Source organism: Humulus lupulus, chromosome 3 (genome assembly GCF_963169125.1).
Source record: "Humulus lupulus chromosome 3, drHumLupu1.1, whole genome shotgun sequence".
Taxonomy (NCBI): Eukaryota; Viridiplantae; Streptophyta; class Magnoliopsida; order Rosales; family Cannabaceae; genus Humulus; species Humulus lupulus.
Genome location: NC_084795.1, coordinates 45,393,015 through 45,405,832, shown reverse-complemented (window position 1 = coordinate 45,405,832; position 12,818 = coordinate 45,393,015). Strand labels below are relative to the sequence as shown.

General features: G+C 45.7%; 1 non-coding gene across 1 annotated transcript; it reads left to right on the top strand.

Annotated features, from left to right (window-relative positions):
• Positions 1 to 237: 237 nt before the first annotated feature.
• LOC133827780 (small nucleolar RNA R71) lies at positions 238 to 343 on the top strand. Its single transcript, XR_009890430.1, has one exon. It is a non-coding gene; the product is annotated as a small nucleolar RNA R71 (small nucleolar RNA).
• The last annotated feature ends 12,475 nt before the right edge of the window (positions 344 to 12,818 follow it).

Here is a 12,818-nt window from a genome sequence, read left to right as displayed (position 1 = left end):
ATAAATGCTCTCCATTTGCCCCATTTGTGTCCCCATAGGCTGCCTCATTGATTGATTTATCCCCATGTTCATTGTCTTAAGCATATTAGAAATAGAGGAAACTTGGGCTGCCAAAGAAGTGATGGCATCTACATCATGAATACCAGCCACCTTTCTACGAATAGACGATCTAGAAATGGGCCACTAATAGTAGTTGTTGGATATTCTCTAAAGGATTTCATATGCCTCTTTATAGGAATGCCATGGTGAGGGCATTTGCGCAACATCTCCTTAAACTGCTCCCTTGCCTCATATGAAGATTCTTCATCAAGTTGCTAAAATGAAGTAATTCATTGTGGAGCTTGGCATTTTTAGTGGGAGGAAAATACTTCATCAAGAACCACTCAGCCAACTCTTGCCAAGTAGTCACAAAATCAGATGGCAAAGAGTTCAACCAAGCTCTCGCTCTGTCTCTCAAGGAGTATGGGAAAAACTTTAGTCTCAGGGCATCCTCTATTACTTCAGGCAGTTTGAAAGAGTCACTCACTTCAATGAACAAGCAAAGATGAAGGTGAGGATCCTCTGTTGGCATCCCACTGAACTGGCCAATAGTTTGAAGCATCTAGAACATGACTAGCTTTAATTCATATTGTGTGGCCTGAATTTATGGTCTAACAATGCCTGGATTGAGCTCATTGAAGAGAGGTATAGCATATTTCCTGATAGCACGATCTCTGTCATCAGCCACAATAACTACATTTTACCCATTATTGGCAGCTACTCGCTTTTTATCCTGCCATATATAAGTATTTTTATTGAATAGGTCCATTCCACCGAGCTCCGCATGTCTAACTTTTTGAGGACCATCTTCAAGAGTTGATGACTGTTCCCAAGCATGACTTGGATATCAGCTTGTCGGGGTCGGACTCCTCCATCGAGGACAAATGATCAGCAACCTAGAGTTTACAAGGTACCGCCCCTCCAAGAAATCTTGGGAGATGGCCTCTCGACACATCAACTACATTGACAGCTGCACCCTCTAGTTACTTATTCAAAGGCTGTTAGAAGAGCGACTGGAGACTGTACGAGCGGTTGTGATGGCACAAGAGACCCAAGAAGATCTGGAGCTCGAGGCCAAACTCCAAGCAGGCCCAGAGAATTCTCAACTAGCTCCAGGTAAATCCCCCGTAACCTTACATCATGCTAAACATGTAGGGCATAGGGTAAGTCCCGAGCACGTCTGGGCTTCTCCCTCGCTTCTCCAGTGTGGCCTAACTACAGATCGACACTGGACTAGGGAAGAGTTCCAGGATTACCAAGACCTCATAGATGTTTATCGCCACCATCTGAGGAGGAAATCACCTCCTCAGGCTTTGTATCCCTTGACCACGTGACATCCTTTACCTCTAGCTAGTTTAGTAAATATGGTACCAACCTAAACCGTGAGAAAGGGAAACAAAATAGGCACCTCAACTGCTTGCACCAAGAGATAATTGATGGTGGGGCTTCCAAGAAGCCTTTATATCTATTTTATTTGGCCTACTCAGGAATTTGTGCTAACTGTTTCCTTGTCCTTGCAAAACATATGGGGCTTCCTAATATCACTCGTTCATTTCTTTGCCTGGGAGCGCCTCTAAATTCCTCCACCGTTGGAGGACAGCCGCCACCTTGAAAGGATCCCGACCTGTCCCTGCTGGTGAAGAGCCAAAGGGCCTTCACACCTCCTGCAGGAGTTTCAAGGGAAGAGTTGGTTCCAGCCCTAGAGGGCTCATCCTCCCCCATGGATTGGAAGAAGGTCCTAAACTCGGACCCGCAAGAGTTGGTGTCTCATCCCCAACTCTTGGTGTACCCCGAGAAGTACGAATGGGAGTTGTTAGAGCACTATTAGGCCACGCTCCAACATTTTGATGTTTGCATGGAGGAGGGTAATGGACTCCTCCATGACACTGCAGAGGCCTTGTGTCAGTTGAAGCCTCCGAGAGAGCGACCTATCGTGCCCCCAATAGGTCGGGCTGAGCTGGACACCCTTTTTACTGCCAAGCTTAGGGTAGTCGTAGCCCCGCTCGTAGCTGAACTTCTCTAAGAGGCCAGCTTTACCATGTGTGAGCTGGCCACTCATAGCTTTTCCCAGCTGGGTGGCAGTACGAGGCTTTTCTTGTCGCCTCCTGTCACTATGTTATTATCCGGGTACATCATCACCTTCTTGGGCCTTTACTCGACTTTAAATATAATGGGTATTATCTAACTTTTTCTTTGTACAGGCTGCCTTAGCCTGCCAATGTTTGGGAGATATAATGATGGAGAAATCCTTCGAACTCCAGCAGACCCAGTACCGGATCGCAGTCCTTAAGGAAAGGGTTTGCGTTCCTCCGAAAGTGCTTACTTGTCTGCACGCTGCCTTGGAGACTGCGAAAAAACGTACTTGGGAGCTTGAGGAAACAACCTCAAAGACTGCTGAGGAGCTTAGAGTAGTTAATGAGAAGGCACGTAAGGCCAAGGAGGAGGCTAGCAAGGCCACAACGAAGGTTGCTCGGGTAGACCAAGAGGTCCTCCAGGTGTAGGAGCAGTTGAAGGGGGTGCATGAGAAGTTGAAGGAAGCTAACGACCGAGATGAATAGATCCTCTTAGTACTAGGTGGACAAGCGGAAGAAAGAAGTCGAGACCATTGCTAAAGATTCCTTTTTTGTGGCCTGGTTCCATAACCAGGAAATGAGTTTGGACTTCACGAGGGAAGCTACCAAGTACAAGCTTCTTTTCGAAGAGCGCTTGCAAGCGACACAAGCTCCAGAGGCTGCAAATACCACAACTTGTGAACTAGGAAAGCTCCAGAGATGGACTCTATCATCGATCTTGTGGAGGAGGTCCCGATGTAGCATCTCAGAATTTTACTTAGCTAGATAGTAGTAGTAGCGGCTTAGTATTTTAGTTTTTGTGGTTATTGGTTCAAGCCAGGATTTAGTTGGAAACTCATAGAGATAGTTATGGATTTTATAAGTTTAGCCTATAGTTTAGAAATATGAATTTTATCATAAGGTTTGATTAATATAGCTAGTCCTAGAAATGATATTTATTATAACCTAATGTTTAAATAGAATAATTAAGAACGTGACACTTGTCGCATGCATGTTTATTAAGGACTTACGGATTTTATATGAATAATTTAATAAAGGATAAACCTAGGAAGTCTAGAACCTTACCTCAGCTGTTAGGATCACGTTTTACTCCGTCAAAGTGGTTTAGACAAATTCAAGTGTGTTGAAAGTGTGCAAAAACGTGATTGATATATCAGCATATGTCGATATATCGCAGCTATAGGGGCTGATATATCACCTACGAATGATACGGAAAACACGTCGACTTCTCACGAACGAAACCACAGAGGCTCAGGATTATGGGGCAAGCGATATATCGCCTATAGGGGGCAATATATCGGCTCCCTCATGCTTTTTTTAAAATCCATGGAATCCGAGCTAGAAACAACCCTCAACAACTTGGACTTGCTCTTGAACGTTTTTCACCGAGTTCTAGGCATCTGTTGAGCAGAAAATTCAATTTTTATTCAATTATTTATTCATTTTAAAAGGAGTTAGTTTCACTCCTTGAACTCTATAAGTAGGACCTTTCACTCAGCCATTTGCTTCATCATTCAAGCATTGTTCAGAGCCTCCAAACTGCTAAGTTCGTTCTAGAGAGAGACACTAGAGTTTTGGGGTTAAAAGCTTTCAAATCCAAGCTTTTCTAAACATTTGGGAAGTAAGACAGAGTGATATTTCGGTATTGAGGTGTAGATCGAAGTTCTAATCTATCCAAGGTATTCTTTATCCTCAGGTTTAGTTCATTACAGTTCCTCTTATTCTTTTCACTTTCTTCCAAATCCTAACTTGTTATTATGGCTTTTGGTTAGGTGTTTGATTTTCTTTAAACTTAAGACTTTCGGTAAGTTATTATCTTGATGATTTAAATCTTCTCTTCGTCTTATTTACTTTAGGAAACTTATAATTTTCACTGTTGGTTTTCGGAGTTTCCCATCCCACTCTTGTCTCCAATATCCTGGTTTTTTGTAAGGAAAATAAGTTAGATTTTATGTGTTATGATTATGTTTATATGCTATGTGTATATATGTATGTATATGTTTTATGTTGTAGTCACTTGGGAAATATAGTTTCTTAGATAGAAAATAAGCAAATCCCAAGATTTGTATCATTATCGTAGACTATAGTTATGTTTAAACCTACCTCGAATAGTAGCAAGAGGACCTAGATGGTTTATCATATACTATATTGTGTTTAAACCTACCTCTAAATAGTAGCAAGAGGACCTAGATGGTTTCTATCACATACTACAGTAATGAGTTAATGCCCATTTATTTGTAGTCTTATGTTCTATAATTTACATTTTTACGTCATATATTTTATGATTTATGTCTTATGATTTATGATATGCTTTAGTAGTTTTTCATTACTGGGCATTAGACTCATTCCTTTTTATTTAGATGGTGCCGAAAAATGAGCATGGAAGGTGGGGCAGATTCATGGAAGCTTTGGCATGTGTATTGGGCGATGACTAAATGAATGGACTGATGGGAAAGTTCGAGGATGACATTTTTTTGTTTCAAGTCTTTTAATTATATATTATGATATTTCCACATTTAGTATTTCAGCGATTAATAAGAAAGGTTTAAGTTTTCTTTATGATTTTATGTAATAACAATGGGATCCCGTATTTTGGATTTTTATAATAAATTTCTATTATTTTATGCATGTATTCAAAAATAGTAGTTATGTCTTAGTAGTTTTTAATGGTCCGAGGTCTTTAAGTTAGTCGGGCCATTACATCTGAGAGGCGGCCAAGAGTAAAACTTTAATTATTTATTCCCTAGGCCTACGTGCCCTTTCTTTTGTTGTTGTTTTGGGGCAAAAACAAATTTAAGCTCAAGCTCCCAAGCACCTTTATGTGTAAATTTCCACATCGTACTGTTTTTATGGATGTTGTTTCTCTTTTTAAACTTGTTTATCCTATTGCTGGGTGTCGTTATTTTGAGAATTGCCCTTATTGTAATTGAACGTGATCAGACACCACAAAAATTTTGTGGGCCCTTGCTCTTTCAACGAGATCACCCTAAGACAAACAATCCAACGCTTTAGCATTGGGTGTAGGAGACCATGTCTGCGACAATAGCTTAAGCGTGGTGCCAAGTTAGAGTTCTTAGCGCTTCCATGAGTTCTCCCTCTCGGGGCTCGTGAGGTCGATTAGCCTTAGGGTTCCTTAACCTTAGTATTTCCCATTGGGTCCACTAGGTTGTTCTCCTTGGCCACAAATACCCTTGCCCCCCGAGTAACCACTACTCGGGGCTTGCCTCACGGACCTTGGGAAACACTACTCGTCCTTAGGCTCTAAGTCCTTGGGATGCATTTTAGGAGTTTGAGTGTCATACTCAGGAATCCCTAGCCCATTCACTATTTAATCCAAGCTCTGCTCGTCGAGAATAAGCCATTACTCATCGGGCTCTTGTCCTCAAAAGATATTAGGGTTTTTCAATGAGTTTTATTCTCTAAGTTTTATATTCAGGACCTCACACCAGGCTTGCTTTGCTTTTGATAAGCCTAGCTTCCTAGGTCATGTTCCTAATTTACAATGCTCAGTGAGGTTGCCCTACCATGCCCCCCAAGTGATTGAATGCTTAGTCTGCGTTCACTTATCCCAGCTATCGGGCACATACTCTTCGAGCATTGGTATAAAAATAATAAATAAATAATTAAATATGAGCAATTTTTTTCTTTCTGAAACTCCTGTATTGTGTTTTGAATACACCGTTTTCATTAGTTGTGCTCAAAGGCAACATAATGATTACAAAATTTAGACTACTACATTACTTATATTATTGGTAGTACCGGTGAAGATGCTTGGCATTCCAAGCATAGGGCACTAACTTTCTACTTAGTATGGCTAACTTGTATGTTCCTGGACATGCGACCCTCTCGACTTGATATGGACCTTCCCAATTTGGGCCCAATACCCCAGCAAGGATCTCAGATTATGTAGACGCTCAAAATTACATGCTTGTAAAAGACCCAAAGTATACGCTCAGGTTCCATGAGTGCCTACATACATGGATAAGTCGCGGTGTCCTTCGGCCACCATTGTCTTGCGTCTCGCATGCCCCGTACCTGCACAGATGGCCGAGGGGCCTTGCACGAAGAAGCATCTCGTGCGCACTGAGCCTGCCATGCCCAGCGCCTTGCGCCAGGGTCTCGTGAGGGTACCTCGACCTCGCGCACCTGGTGTGCCTCGCGCACCAGCGCCTCGAGTGCCCAGCAGGCCTTGCGTGCTAGTGCCTCGCGCACCTAAGGCATCCCCATTGTCTCGCACCCTGCACCTCAAGTGGATGTCTCCTATGAAGACCTATCAAGACCCCAACATCTAGAAGTAGAAGCCCAAGTGTAATTCAAAAGGGTCGTACTAGCACAATCTTGCACGGGGTACGACCATTAAGATTCCGTACATCTGATATGGCTACTTATGCCAGACAAGTAGTGGGAGCACTAGGATAAGGGACGTGGCCTGTGAGTTTCTAACCAGATGTCAGAGTCGACACCACCACCAGCACCACTACGCCTGGAGCCACTCCTCTAACACTCGTACTAGATAAGTAGTGGAGACATCTCCACAGAACCTGACTATATACTGAAGCCAACACCACTACCCCTGAGACCACTCTCCTAACAGTGTACTTGCGTACCATCTTGTCCCCTGGACCACAATGTATCAGGGGCCATTAGAACCCACTATAAAAGGAACCACACTTCCACATGGAAGGGGGTTGGAAAAAACAGTGTAGCACTACACCATAAGAAATACAAGTTTGTTTCACCATTTTCTTTCTGCAACTTTTCTTTGAGTTCTTGATTAGATATTAAAAAAATTTCATTTATAAGTTCCATAGTCCAATTTTTTCTAACTTGACTTGGTTGACGAGTTCTCACCGTCAACAGTTTGGCGCCGTCTGTGGGAAGGGTAGATTGCAAGTCACTGTTCTTCCACCGATTCCGATAAGAAAAAAGATGTCGCGACGTTCAAAACAGTTGAGAGAACCGCGCGAGGTGGATGTCCATCTTGACGGGGATCAGCTAAAAGCCTCCATGAGGGATCCTCCTCCACCTGCAAGCATGGAGGACCCAAGGGAGCCTAAGGTTCCCAGAGACGAAAAGGAGGCCTCGTCCCCGACGGTCCCACCTGAGGAAGATCGTCCAAGGTCGGCGGCTGCCCCAGCAAGGGGTGCCGATGAGTTCCTGCCTCCAAGGCCGCCACAGGTGCAAAACTCTGGTTGGCAGGATCTAGGCCCGTCGAAGCGCCAGGCTGACAAACACCCTTGGGTCCACTCCATTAGCTCGAGTTTGAAGTATAAATTCTACGAAGACGAGATACGATAACTTCACTGTAAGAATCAGAGGCTAGAAACCACCCTGGAAAACATGCAAGAGGTGCTAAATGGGCTGTTGCAAGGGAGATCAAACGTGACACTCCCTAAGAGGAAAGAGAGAGACCAGAGGGGGGGTAGAAACCACCGTCCCAGTAGACGATGGAAGGGCTTGACTCTCCACTAGTAACACCCCCCAAACGAAGCAGCGCGAACGTCCCAGACCACAAAAACAACCCCAGAAGCCAGAGCTGAAGACCAATGCTACCCCTCGTAATGATGACGAGGTCACCTCAAGGAGAACACCCTCAGATTTATGAGAAGAACTCAACAAAAAGAGGGCGGGTAAAAGGACCACACTCCCTATGGCGCCCCGGGAAGGCAAAGGGAAGGGGGATCCTAACCCATCTGCTCTGAGACTCCCCAAGTAAGAGGAGGCAAGACCTGGACACAAAAATGAGGAGCCTACTAAGAAAATCATCACCGCCTCCGGAGGTCAAGCCTTTGAGGATGAGTTCGATCATGAGTCTCCCTTCATCAAGGAGATCAAAGCCATCCGGCTGTCGGCCAACTTCAAGGAGCCCCTTATGAAGGAAGCACAGATCCAAAATACCATCTGGATGCATTTAACAACCTAATGAAGCTAAGGGAAATTAGTAGCGGGGCCAGATGTCATTGCTTCGCTGTCACATTGAAAGGACCTGCGTACAAATGGTTCAAAAGACTTAGACCGAGGTCCATCAGATCTTGGCAACAGTTTTCTGATGAATTCCTCCAGCAACACCATGCCGTGTGGGACTACACGATGTCAGGCACCAGCCTCGCCAATGTGAAGCAAGGAGAAAACGAGAGTCTGAAGAGCTACATTCACAGGTTCAATATGCAGGCAGCTAAAGCTTGACCAGCAGGGAGCTAAAAATGGCCATCACAGCAGGAGTGCGCCCAGGAAGCAAATTATGGGATAACATGCTCAAGAGGGAGGTCACGGGCTTGGATGATTTTTACGAGCAGGCGCAAAAGTATATTCGCGTGGAAGATGGTCACGAAAGCCTTAAGGCCGGAAAAGACCAAAATTCACCAAAGCCCTCAATCCGAGAGAGCCAAATAAATGCAAAGAAAAATAGGGTCTATGAGGGAACAAGAGATGATCAACCCCGAAGCATCAACGCTCTGATGAGCGCAGACAAGGCCCCTATACCTTTTATACTGACCTCACCCATGCGAGAGAGCATATTTTCATTACAAACGAAAACCAGGCCCCTTTCAGAAGGCCCCCGCCAATGAAAAAAGATCGGTCTAAAAGATACCCCAGAAAGTATTGCCAGTATCACAAAGATATAGGCCACACTACCGCGAAATGCAATCATTTGAAGGTGGAAATTAAGTAGCTCATTCGCAGGGGACATTTGGGCAGATATGTGTGCAAGGAGAACCATAGGCCAGAAGAAGGAGCGTGAGAGGTAGCCCCAGAACTACAGGGAGAGGTCAGGACCATCTTTGGAGGACCAGGATTCGGGGGTGAATCAAGGAAGGGACGAGACAGATATGCCAGGGAGGCCACACGAAGTCCACCACCGTGCGTCCTAAGTCTGGAGAAATGCCCCCGAAGAGTTTTAAGGGTGAAAATGACTCAATAACCTTCACTGAAGAAGACGCCCGGGGTGTACACTTCCCCCACAATGACCCCCTAGTGTTGACTGTTCAGCTTGCTAACATGAGGGTGCATCAGGTCTTGGTGGATAACGAAAGCTCTGTGGACATCTTATATCGCCCAGCGCTGGAGAAGATGGGACTAAACCTTTGGCACCTAAAGCCTTGCAACACTTCTTTGTATGTATTTACGAGAGATTCGATACAGCCCCTGGGGGCAATCGAGTTAGCCCTCACTGTGGGAGAACAGCCCAGACAAACCACCATAATGGCAAACTTCGTTGTGGTAGATTGCGCCTCAGCCTTCAACGCGGTACTAGGGAGACCTTCCCTAAGAGAATTGAAGGCGATAACTTCTGTATACCACTTAGCTATGAAATTCCAAACTCTCGAGGGAATAGCATGCATGAAAGGAGAGCAGAAGGAAGCGAGAGAATGTTATAACACATCCCTCCGCACAGCCACAAAGCCGACAACACCTATGGCGATGGTTGTGCATGAAGGCGCAAACCCAAGCGAGTTGGATCCACGAGTCACAGAAGAGCCCAGAGCTGAACCGATAGAGGAATTGGAGGAAGTAACGGTCATGAATGAGCCGTTGAGAAAGTTGAACGTAGGAAAAAATCTTGCCGGTGACATGAAGGAGGAACTAGTAGAGTTCTTAAAAGCCAACCTCGATGTATTCGCCTGGAGTCACGAGGATGTGGTAGGAATAGACCCAGCGGTCATGTGCCACCATCTGAACATCGACCCGAAAGCAAGGCCAGTGAGGCAGAAAAGGAGAGCACTAGACCCAGAGAGATACGCGGCCCTAAAAGAGGAGGTTGACAAGATGAAGGCAAATGGGTTCATTCGAGAGGCGTTTTGCCCATTATGGGTGTCGAATCCAGTACTAGTCCCGAAGCCCAATGAAAAATGGAGGACTTGTGTGGATTTTACCAGCCTCAACAAGGCCTACCCTAAGGACAGCTTCCCACGTCCTAGGATAGACCAATTGGTAGACGCCACAGCGGGACACGAGCTACTTAGCTTCATGAACGCATATTCTGGGTATAACCAAATACCCATAAACCCTGCGGACGTGGAGCACACTTCGTTCATAACGAACAAGGGGCTATACTGCTATAAAGTGATGCTCTTTGGTTTAAAAAATGCAGGTGCCACTTATCAGAGGTTGGTGAACAAAATGTTCACGAATCAAATAGGAAGGAACATGGAAGTGTACGTGGACAATATGCAGGTGAAGACAAAGAAAGCGGAGGAGCTCACCAGTGACCTCATGGAGATGTTCAACACCCTTCGAAGGTATAGAATGAAGATGAATCCACTCAAATGCACCTTCGGAGTTTCATCAAGAAAATTCCTAGGTTTCATGGTAAATTCCCGAGGTATCGAGGCTAATCCTGAAAAAATCAAGGCCTTGCTGAAAATGAGCCCACCACGAAGCAAAAAAAAGGTGCAATGCTTGACGGGGAGAGTGGCAGCCCTTAATAGGTTCATCTCTAGGCCTTCTGACAAATGCCTACCTTTCTTCAACATCTTAAAAGGGAACAAAAAGTTCACTTGGGATGATGAATGCCATGATGCCTTCACCAAGCTAAAGGAACACCTTGGAAAGCCACCCCTTTTGGCCAAGCCAGAAAAGGGGGAGAAGTTGTACCTGTATCTAGCTGTATCAGAGCATGCCATAAGCGCCGCCTTGGTCAAGGGAGAAAAGAAGCACCAACAACCTGTCTACTATGTGAGTAAGCAGTTGGTAGACACAGAAATCTGGTACCCAGAAATAGAGAAGTTAGCATATGCCCTGATAGTGGCTTCTCGAAAGTTGAGGCCCTATTTTCATGCTCATGCAATTGAGGTGCTCACCAACACCCCCCTGCGTCAAGTCTTGCACAAGCCAGAAACTTCAAGAAGATTATCAAAATGGTCGATTGAATTGAGTTAGTTAGACATCAGTTACACCCCAAGGACCTCAATCAACGGGAAGGTACTTGCAGAATTTATAGTCGAGTTTGCCTACCGACCCCAAGAGGAGGGGGAAATAGAGGAGGATGAACTGGCGCATGAAGAGGAAAGGCACCTCGAAGAATGGAGCCTCCATGTAGATGGGGCGTCTAACAAAGGGAGAGCCGGTGCTGGTATAGTGATGACGGGACCTGAAGGGCACAAGATGTATTGTGCCCTGAGATTTGGATTCGAGGCTTCCAATAATGAGGCAGAATATGAGGCTCTGTTGGCCGGCCTGCGGCTAGCTAAGGAGTTAAAGTTATCCCACTTGCATGTCTTTAGTGACTCACAGCTGGTAGTGTTTTAGATGAAGGGCAAATACCAAGCTAGAGGTCCAAAAATGGCTGCATACCTCACCAAGGTGAAGGACTATTTGGATCATTCAAAAAATACACGATAGAACAGATCCCCAGGGAGCAGAACGCGAACGCCGATGCACTCACGAAACTCGCCTCCACACGAGACGAAGATACGCTTGAGTCTATACCGGTCGAATATCTCCCCAATACAAGCATAGCCGAAGAGAGGATCAACATGGTCAAGAGCTCCGAGGAGCCATGGTTTGCACCCATTAGGAGGTACTTAAATGACGGGACCTTGCCCTTGGATAAGAAAGAGGCCCGCAGACTGGTTTACAGAGCCGCCCAGTACACCCTAGTAAATGGAATCTTGTATAAGAGAGGCTTCTCTACCCCACTCCTGCGATGCGTTGATAAGGAAGAGGCGTCAAAATTTTTACAAGAGATACACGAAGGGGAATGTGGAAACCATGCTGGGGGGCAGTCCACGGCAAGAAAGGTTGTCTGCCAGGGGTATTATTGGCCTACCATGGAGAAGGACGCGAGTGACTTCGCGAGAAGGTGTGACAAGTGCCAGAGACATGCGACTTACCCACAACAGTCACCAAATGAGCTGGTGAGCATGAACAGCCCGTGGCCCTTCGTTGTATGGGGGATTGACTTGATAGGGGCACTGCCAACCGAAAGAGGAGGAGCTAAGTATGCGATGGTAGCGGTTGACTATTCACTAAGTGGGTGGAAGCGGAGCCTTTAGTCAACATAACGGCTCAGCAGATCACCACCTTTGTCAACAAATATATTGTTTGCAGGTTCGGAGTACCTTACAAGATCATCTCTGACAATGGAACGCAATTTGAAGGAGGGGTGTTCAAGGACTACTGCAAGGCAAAAGGAATCAGGAGGAGTTTCTTCGCAGTAATACACCCCCAAGTAAATGGGCAAGTAGAGGCCATCAACAAGATCCTGAAAAGGAACTTGAAAACTAAGTTGGAAAAGTTGAAAGGGGCATGGGTCGAGGACCTCCCAAATGTGCTCTAGGCCTACAGGACCACTCCTCGTTCCACCACTGGGGAGACACATTTCGCCTTGGCCTACGGCTGTGAGGCTATCCTTCTGGTAGAAATGAAGGTTAACTCCTTCCGCACGCAAGCATACGATGACCAGGCTAACATCACAGCGTTGGTCGGGAACTTGGACCTGCTGGAAGCCAAGAGAGAAAGGGCACAACTAAGGCTGGCCACATATCAGCAATGGGCAGTGAGGTATTACAATTCAAGGGTGCGAGAGAGAAAGTTCAGGGTAGGAGACTTAGTATTGAGGAAGGTACTCCCCAACACGCGAGACCTGGGGGCGGGGGTACTGGGGGCGAACTGGGAAGGACCCTACCAGGTCGCTTAGTGCATACCACCAAACACCTATAAGCTAGCGCACATGGAGGACACTGTCGTGCCTCGAGCATAGAATGC